Genomic DNA, 9,416 nt, shown 5'->3' with positions numbered 1-9,416 from the left:
ACTGTCAAGATGTTTCCGCAGAACGGTTTTGTTTAGTAGAAACGCTGTCAGTTCATATTCATACAAAACCTGAAGCGTGGGCCTGTTCCCTGTTCTTCTCAGGAATTCTGATTTCTTTGTTTGTATATATATATATATATATATATATATATATATATATATATATATATATATATATATATATATATATATGTATATATGTATATATATGATATGTGTGTGTGTGTGTGTGTGTGTGTGTGTGTGTATTAATGAATGCATTAATAAATATATATCAAAACAACTTGTCTTTGCTCTGGAATCTGACAAAACGTTACGCAAACTCTACAGTGCTCTACCCAACGACCCGATGCCCACTTTTAAAGTAAAAGCACCCCCATTTTCAGGAGCGCAGCGTTTCATTGCACACCGCGTTATTAGGTCTCGTCCCTTCTCTTCTTTGCTGTCAGCGGACACGAGATTTCCCGAGCGAGCCGAAACGGTTAAAACCTGCGCCATGCAAATTCGCTCCGCCGAACCTACGAGGCTGACACGAGGGGGTTGGCTTTAAACGTCGAGGCGTGCGTGTGACGCCGTACACACACATACACACACACACACACACACCGTTGGGCTCCGGTTAGCGCCGGCGTCCTCGTGCCCGTCTGAGCTGCAAACATTTGCAGAAGTGAACCACAGTGTTCGGATATATCTGCACCCGGCGCCCGCACCGCGCCGTTGAGAAAGCAGCGATGCCCAAGCGCGAGCCCGTAGTCGCCGCCGGCGGACGCACTTAATGAAGTATGGGAATGCGCCGGGCAGTTGTCGTGCGTTTGTGAATGCCCCCCAAAACCCCCGCGGTTTTAGCAGCAGACGCGTTTCGGTCTGCTCCATCTACGGTAGTCGGTAGCTGACCGACTGCAAGTGGCCAAGCGGCACGTTCCTTCGTCTCTCGGAGGCGGTAGCTGCTCTCGTGAACATTTCGAGGGAATTTCGAGGAAATAATGGTTGCGGTGCAGAAGCCTTGATCTCTCCACGCCAGCCGGAGCCCTCTCGTTTGGATATACGCGACCTTAGGAAGGAGCGCGAGCGCGACCGTGACCAGAGCCTTGCTGAGTTGGAGCATGAACGAGGAAATTAACTGCAGCTTGCTGTTTCGTGTAAGGTGAGCGGGCGGGGGCGAATTGTATCATGAATATCAGTATAGACATAAATTTATTTGTGAGATGCGACTGCGAACACTGTGTTGGGTGCAAAGATTTGAAGCGGCGAACACCGTCGGCTGCATCAAGTACAACTGACAGCTGGGTTGGATGAATATTTGAAGTGAGAACCTGCATGAATTCGATGCATTTGTTCTATTGCCTCGACTGTAAATGTCCCTCCTTGTATGAGTTTGATGCAAAATAAATAATATCCCGTCTGTTACACCGTAGTAAGAGGCTGGTAAATAATTCAGCCTTTGATAGGCGTACGTTGTTTGAACTTTTTCGTGAATACGCATTGAGATTCAACTTCATTCCTGCGTATGGTTACTTGATATTTCATTCTTAAATTGTCAAGACCTAGTAAAAATGATGGAGTGGAGACTATATATGTTAGCTGTGATTACATTAGCATTCATTACTGATACCTATCTCTTCCCACGAGTTGCAGCCAAACAACCAGTAGAATTGTCACGCTCGCGAGAATGTTTCATTACAGGATGCTGACCTAGACCTGAAGACTATTCCGTTCTTTAATAAAGATATGTCAGCTGCATTTTAGATATTGTGTGAATAATGGAGATGCCATTCTAATGAGCTAAAATGGCAAATTTCGTTTGGGCTTTCCAACCTGCCTGTGGAACCTTGGGAGACAGCCGTGTAACCTTGTCCATATCACTCCTCTTACGCGCGTAGGCTCGAGATAAGCACAGGATATCACGCCAATATCGAGCTCAGACGTGCAAGAGTAGGCCGCACGTGCAATCGGACTTTATTCCAGTTCGCGTTTTTGGTTCATTCGTTTGCTTTCCACCTATGACCTTTAACCTGTGCGCGCGAGTGATTTCTTTAGTCCGTCCGCAGGACGCACGCTGTAGGTCGTCGTCGCGCGTCTCTACAGGTTACCAGCAGCAACAACAACATAAAAACCCCTAAGTGTCATACCTCAGACCAAGTTTCTCCGCATGCACATATTACGATGTAATGCTCGAGACGTAACTCCCCGGTTGACCGATGGCTGCATGGTATGCCTGTACGTCCGTGCGCGTTTTGTCCACGCAGCTTGCGGTGCCAGAACGATGGTGTGGCCAAATATCTGTAACCCCGCGCGCTATTCCCGCGCGGGTGTTCATCTGTCACTGCAGTAAAGCAGCAGACGAATCTTTGTTTTACTTCACGCAGCACGACTGTGCAAGAACTGCCCCGCCATGAGCCGTAAATAAAATAAATGTTCCTTTAAGTAGAAAATCGCCCAACATTTGCATTAGAATACCGTGCGTCTGTTATCGGATACATCGTTTTGGGTTTTTTTTTTTAAACCAAATATTTAAATCCTGCTTGCCGACGCGTGACGTCCTAGAATTGCTTTCGTATTAAGATGAAACAGCATTTGGGCTTTTGATGGTACAATGAAAGTAAATGCTGGAAAAATTGGAAATCTTGGAAGGTCGAGTGTTCCCTGTTTTCCATGATGGACAAATGAGCTTTAATACCGAATCACAGCAGAGTACAGAAGACTTAGTTTCCTCAGAGGAAGACGGAAACCACTGGTGTTTAACTGCCTGGCTGATCGTAATGCCGAAAAATAAACGTAGGTTGGAATTGTGAAAATAAGTGGGACACTTTGAAATCGCTTATTAAGAGAATCGTGAATGACATAAGTGTGGCCATATGTTTGTAGAGCCTCCGGAATATTTGGTGTCGTGAGTGATTACTGTTTTAGCGAAATATCCTGCATCACAGTAAACAACACAAAGCGGATACTCCAGCGGATTATATCAATGGCTCGTATTATTGCTAAGCCTTGTGTTAATGTGAAATTCGGAATCCTGCCGTTTCTGTACCGGTGACCCCGCAGTACCTGGTAAACGTGTATAGTATTTCCAGTTTCGGTTAACCGGCAAACCCCTTTATTCTAATTCATAAAACAAGTTTTTAAGTGAGTCCCGTTCACGCTTCTGTGATCCTTTGCATAGGTAAAGGACACCGCTTCCAGCGCACACGCTTTGCGCTTTGGAGCGCTGGGAGATTTAAACAGTGTCGCATCTCCACATCACAGTCCTTAATCAATAAGGTTAACTACACGAGACGGAGGCGACGCCACGAGCACCTTCCTTCACGCCTGCGTCGCGCACAGGCGAACACAACAACCCCTCGCAAGCTGAATTTGAATGTTCGCTGAAATGGCCAAACGCGCGCTCAGCCTCTCAGGCCCGGGCGCAAGGCATCGATTTGCTTAGACCAGCCTGACGCTTTAAATGCTTCCTGGCGGGTTATTGGGGGCGTTTATGTGCTTAAGGAGGGGGTTTGTTTGTCTCTCTAAAGCCCCCGGTCTGCTCTGTCCCGTCAGCCGCCCAGTGTAGCGGAACGCTGGGGGACGTCCGCGTGAATGTTGCTTGCTGGTTCGTGTAAGTGGGGCTTGGCTCGGCAGCCGCGAGCACGTCGCCGAGAGGCTGTTAAAATATTTGCTGTCTGATGGCTCGCGCCCGTCACTGTTCACCAGGCGGCCGGTGGTCTTCACTGAGGCGCGCGGAGCTCCTCTGTCTGCGCATGGCTTAAATAGCCCGGGCTTAACGCACGCGCCCCACGGGTCTGCAAAAAAAAAAGGAGGAAAAAACCGAACTTCCCTAGTACGCGTGCACGGCTCAATAGCGCCCCCGTAGACCGAAGCTGGGCCGGCCAGGTGGGGTGGTCAGGTGGCTCGAGTCCTTAATGATGTTCCTGGATGGTGAGCTGTTGTGACATCGCGCGCTAATGGCTGGTCACGCTCACCACCACTCCGAATGCGTTTGAAGCACGGTGCGTCTAAGGTCAGGGGGTCACGAATGCGGCAATGGATGTTTTAGTTACATGTTGTGATACCGGGGATGGCTACACCTCTCTCTCTCTCTCTCTCTCTCTCTCTCTCTCTCTCTCTCTCTCTCTCATATCCTGCAGGCTTGTCTCTGTTTAACCTGAGAAATTAAAACGAGTCAGTGCAGAACCCCTGACGTGTTTCTTAATAAATGAACCAGACCTACAGTACATTTGGGCTGAGCCAGAGGTTGGAGGGGTCCATGTTTTATCAAACCTGTGCTACTCTACAAATGTGATAACACGTCTGTGTGTGTGTGTGTGTGTGTGATTTGTTTAAGCTGAGCCAGCCACTTGCCCACATGCGTATAGCACACCACTGGATTGACAGGTCTCCACATTCCACACTGAAGGCTGAAGGCACAGGTAGATCTACCTGTGAAGGTGGCTTTAGCTCTCCATGCTCTTAAAGCCCAGGGAAGTTTTCCTCGTCCCCATACCCTCTCTGCCGGTGCTTGGCCGCTGCACCAGGAGGGCATCAGTCGTTTGTCCTCTCTGCTACCACCACGCCTCGACCCCATAGCCAAGCTACGCCTTAATTAGTCCCTGTGTTCACATCATGGGCTAATTATCCGGAGCAGTTGGCTGACAGGCCCTCGGCTGGAAGGTACCAGTGTCCAGATTGGTCATGGCGAAGCGTGAGCGCCGCTGACGAACCTTTGGCAGCCCGGCAACGTGCGCCGGGAGGAGTCGGCTCTGTGCAGGTGGCCGTCGTCATGGGAGCGCACAGCGGCCCTTCACGGTATGTGCTGTCGTGTGCGGTACTGAAATCAGCTGCTCATGGAACATTCCTGCTGTCACTCAGGCAACTGTGGTTCTACTGTTAGTTGCGTTCTTGGTCAAAATTTCGCGAGAAATTCTTCAATGTTCTACATGACAAAGTTAAGTCGGTGCGTTAGAGCTCTTCGCTTATTTGCCAGATTTGTCCGAAGCGGATGTGCTCGGAGCGACAGCAGGACTGTGCGACTTTCCTTCCCCAGAACGTTAGCACTGGGAAATGTTGCTGGCCCCCTGCGGTGACGCCGTCTTCAGCTATACGGACACCTTGGCATGAGCGGAAAAGGTCTGGGTGGAGAAGTGGTGGTCTTTCCAGCCTTCCCCCTCCGTAGTGCCGACGTGCCGCCTTGTCGTGGCGTTCTCGACCGCTAGATACAGAGTCACAGCCCTGGATAACGGGGTGGGTTTCGTATGAACAACACACGGTCGAGGCCTTTCCTGTGAGTGGTTTTTGGGTGCTCGCACTCTGTAAAGAGCATGGTACTGAGGACCGCCACAGAGCTTTTTGTGTGTGTGTGTGTGTGTGTGTGTGTGTGTGTGTGTCAGGGCCCGTCCTTGAGACAGAGCGGGAGAGAGAGAGAGAGAGAGAACGAGCACACACTCGGGTAGGCGGAGAGTGAGAGACTGACCCGATGCTCCCACGCCCAGGCTGGGGGGTCGCCCGGGCCCGCCCGCGATGCCCAGCGCCCTCTTACCCCCCCCCCCCCCCGCTGCCGCCAGCTCGCCAAAACAAAGCCTTTTGTTGCCCCCTTTTCATGTTGCCAGATGGAGAAGAGGACAGTAAATGAAAACGGCTTAGGAGAAGGGGAACCACTGGACCACGGTGGAGGGTGTGCACTGTCCTTTGGGAAGACTAACGGCCTCGCATATTCACCGGGCCGCCACAAAGCTCCCGTGCGGAAGCTGTGCCAGGGCCGCTGCGGAGCTCTGTGTTCCTTTTGTAGCTGCCGCCACGGGCTGTGAGAAGCGTGCTCTCCTGGGCCCTGGCAGCCTTTATTAAGATGTTAATGGAATTGCCTTCCTGACACGTTTCCATAGGACAGACTCCCCACCATAGTGGATCCTCAATGCCTCAATCTGGCCACCGCGCTCAATACATCAGATCCTTTTAAACTAGACAGGCTTCCTGCACTCACTGCTCACTCACTATGGGGCACCCCCATCTCTCTCTCTCTCTCTCTCATTATCCCTCTCTTCCTTGGTTCTTTTTTTGTTGTTGTTTCTCCAGTCTTTTCTTTTTGTTTGTTGTCCTGTGCTTTTGTTGCAGCATCTTTTTCTTTCTCTGCTTTGTCTTATTCTCTCTCTCTCTCTCTCTCTCTCTCATTGCTCATACTGGCTATAAGTCAACATCAAACCTTCCTGTTATCCCCACAAGAATGCTAATGTTGACTGTGAAGAGGGCCTCTAAAATGGAGCGTGCTGCGCTTACACAAGCCTTTTGTCTCTTCCAGAAACCACTTAAGCTCTGCTTCCCACACCACAAACTTCAGCATTTGTTTGCAAAATGGTTTCCGAGCCCGCTACTGAAAACAAGGACACATTAAATAAGTTTGTACACTCGCACTGTAAAGCACGGACTTCATTGTGAATTTTCCAAGGCTACTTTTGTCATTCTGCACAGGGTTTTCTTTAAGACGCTGCTTAAGTTTGCCGCCTACCCTGCCAACATCCATGGACATTTAGCTCACGTCCCGCTTCGAGCTGTGCGTTATTGTTTGTGCTTGGGGTCGACAATAAGTGAGCAACAAAAGAGAAATGAGTGAGACACTGCAGGAGCATGGCAGAAGCTGAGGAACAGGCAGCTGCACTCAGCAGCCGTGTGTGTGTGTGTGTGTGTGTGTGTGTGTGTGTGTGTGTGTGTGTGTGTGTGTGTGGGCTCCACTGAAAGGGAGCACAAGTATATGTAGGACTGGGAGGTCCACACTGCCCCCTCGTGATGCAGTCAACCTGTCCTCCTGTTGGTTTCCATGGTTACTGAGGGGAGGCAGGGTGCTTGTCTACTCCACTTGTTCAAGAGGCAACAGGAAGATGTGTCAAAGGCATCTTGGGTCTTGCTGTGGCCTGTGCTGGGCATGCTGGCCAATCACAACCCAGCACAGCCCGACTCCCACCCAATCAAAACGCTATCTTCGCCGCGCTTGCTAAAACCCCATCCTCCCAAGGCTGTGCAGGAGGAAATAATTGAACGTTTTCCCCCGGGTGCCTCGCTCAGACGAGGCCTAAGTTGAGTTTCCCTGTGGCACTCCCTGCCGCTTTGCTGCGCTGGCTCAGCCGCCATCCTCCAGCCCGGCTGCGGGCCCACGTGCGTACGCCCGTGCGCACCCACCTGCACTATCACCGGCTGCTTTGTTACAGTCCCCGAGCCGGCCGCGGCCTTATCGCCGGAGGTGGCTCATCTTTCCTGTCGGGAGTCAGACGCCTTAACGCGTCCCGCGCGCCTCAGCTGGGAAAAGAGCAGAGATAAGGCCCGCAGATCCATTCCCAAGCCAGATAGCGAACAGAAACCCTCAGACGAGGGAGAGGAATGGTTACTCTGTCATCAAGATAAACATTTTCCATGGTGCCCTCCAAAACAATCCCAAAACCAGACACGATGATGAAAGACCTTGAAACTCCGGGCTCGGGAACTCTGGGAATGACACTGTGCTTGACACTCATTTCTGCCTGTGCGTGTGCGTGTGGGTGTGGGTGTGGGTGTGGGTGTGGGTGTGGGTGTGCGTGTGGGTGTGCGTGTGGGTGTGGGTGTGGGTGTGGGTGTGGGTGTGGGTGTGGGTGTGGGTGTGGGTGTGCGTGTGGGTGTGGGTGTGGGTGTGGGTGTGGGTGGGGAGGCAGCAGTCACAGAGGAGTGACTTGTTGCCATGGGGACTGGACACGCCCCTTCTAAACACAGGCCTGCTATTCTGCGAGCATGAGCGAATGCTCAAACCGAGAGGAGCACTCTGGGAAATCGTTTCGCTCTCTCCGCTCCCCAATGGGTCGTAATCTTCCATCCTTCCGGCAAAATGCCCACAGTAAATTAGCAACGTGAGGGACTGCTGCGTTTGTTTCGCGCCGGAGTCGTTGGGCTTGGGATGCCACGGGCTTGGACATCCTGGACATCGGCGGAGGGCTTTCAATCGCCGAGGGACCGTTATGGGCTTTGACGAGCCAAACGGGGCTGCACGGAGCCGACGGCTTACCGGAGCACTGCGTTGTTATGACACTCTGTGGATGTTTTATCCATTATCCCAGCACCGTCCGACTGTCCAACAGCGGCTGAAATGTTTGCGTGAGGAAATACTGTTGGCCCTCACAACAGCATTCCCAAAGTACAGTGGAAACACTTCTACGGAATTCCACTACAGAATTGTTGGCTCTTCCTACAAAAACGTTTCACGTGTGCAATTGTGTTGTACTCACATGTCCGTGTCACCTGAACCGTTCCGTTACCTTGTTGCTCCCACTGCGCTTGCCCTTGAACGCTTGGAACGCCGCAGCCGGAAATGTGCCGGCCTTCCCGACGCGCCTCGTTTCCTCGACTGTCAGAGCGAATGAAGTGTGACAAATGACTTTGACGTCCCAGCCTCACGCGCCGGCGTCGGGAGGGAAGCGACACGCTTCTGAACATAAGCGCCTGGGCTCCCGAATCGCACCGCAGGAACTAAATAATAAGACGCTGACATCACGCGTAATTCACAGATCAACAGTAATGTAGGTCAATCACGCTGCTTTTCTTTTGCGTTTAAAGAGAGCAACCGGCGAATTAGGGTATCTAAGGCAATTATCCCGAGTGTGACAGCACCGAGGGCCTCGGCGGAGTGCTGGAGAGGCTTGTGTTGTCCGCTGAGATGCGGATTAAATATGACTACTCTGTAGCTGTTTCCTCTAGAGAGAAGGAAAGAGAGAGAGAGAGAGAGAGAGAGAGAGAGAGAGGAAAAGGAGAAGGAGGAAAAGAGAGATTGAGAAGAGGGCAGGCTTCTATCGGAAAGATGGGAATGGTGTATCAGTAAAAGCTGATGGTTACGGGCCAGCGCTCTTTAACGCCCATCACGTGAAAGGTGAGAGTGCGTCACGTGCGGGGGGCGGCGTTTATCCCGTCCGGCTCACGCCGCCTGCTCGGCCAGCGATTAGCGCAGTTATGGGCTGGGAGGATCTCCGATCTGTAGCAAGGCAGTCGGGGTCTCCGCTACACGCTTTCCCTGTGAGTGGGGGGTGGATGACGCTTCTGTCCTCCCTCTGACCAAGCACCGGAGGCGTGAGCAGGCCCGAGCCACGTCCAGTGTGCCGTCCTCCCTATAGACGTCCCCCCCGTCCCAGTACTCCACCAGAGCTGCTGTTTCTGGTGTCATTGTTCACCGTTACTCTGTACTGGAGTAGATGTTCCAGCTTAAGGCTTCCATGGAGTCTGCCGTCAGCTGGGACCCAACGCTGGTTATGAGAGCTGCTATTAAAAATGCATTGTCTCCTTTTTCTTTGTTTGTTTACACATTTCATCTGTGACAAATAGCAGCTTGTAGCACACAGCATCCCTCCCTCTCTCCCTCTCTCTCTCCCTCTCTCTCTCCCTCTCGCCCTCCCTCTGTTCCTCTGCTTATTTTCTTAGCCGGAAAAAGGAGAGAAAAC

General features: G+C 51.6%; 1 protein-coding gene across 1 annotated transcript in view; it reads left to right on the top strand.

The window, feature by feature from the left end:
- The first annotated feature begins 619 nt into the window (after positions 1 to 619).
- The window catches only part of plxna2 (plexin A2), a 143,084-nt gene continuing 134,287 nt past the window's right edge, over positions 620 to 9,416 (top strand). Inside the window, exon 1 of the mRNA XM_035521313.1 lies at positions 620 to 1,144. The gene's annotated coding sequence lies outside the window, so the exon portion shown is untranslated. The remainder of the gene's footprint in view (positions 1,145 to 9,416) is intronic.

This window comes from Electrophorus electricus, chromosome 22 (genome assembly GCF_013358815.1).
Source record: "Electrophorus electricus isolate fEleEle1 chromosome 22, fEleEle1.pri, whole genome shotgun sequence".
Taxonomy (NCBI): Eukaryota; Metazoa; Chordata; class Actinopteri; order Gymnotiformes; family Gymnotidae; genus Electrophorus; species Electrophorus electricus.
The sequence above is the reverse complement of the archived record's forward strand: the minus strand, read 5'-3'. Positions and strand labels throughout refer to the sequence as shown.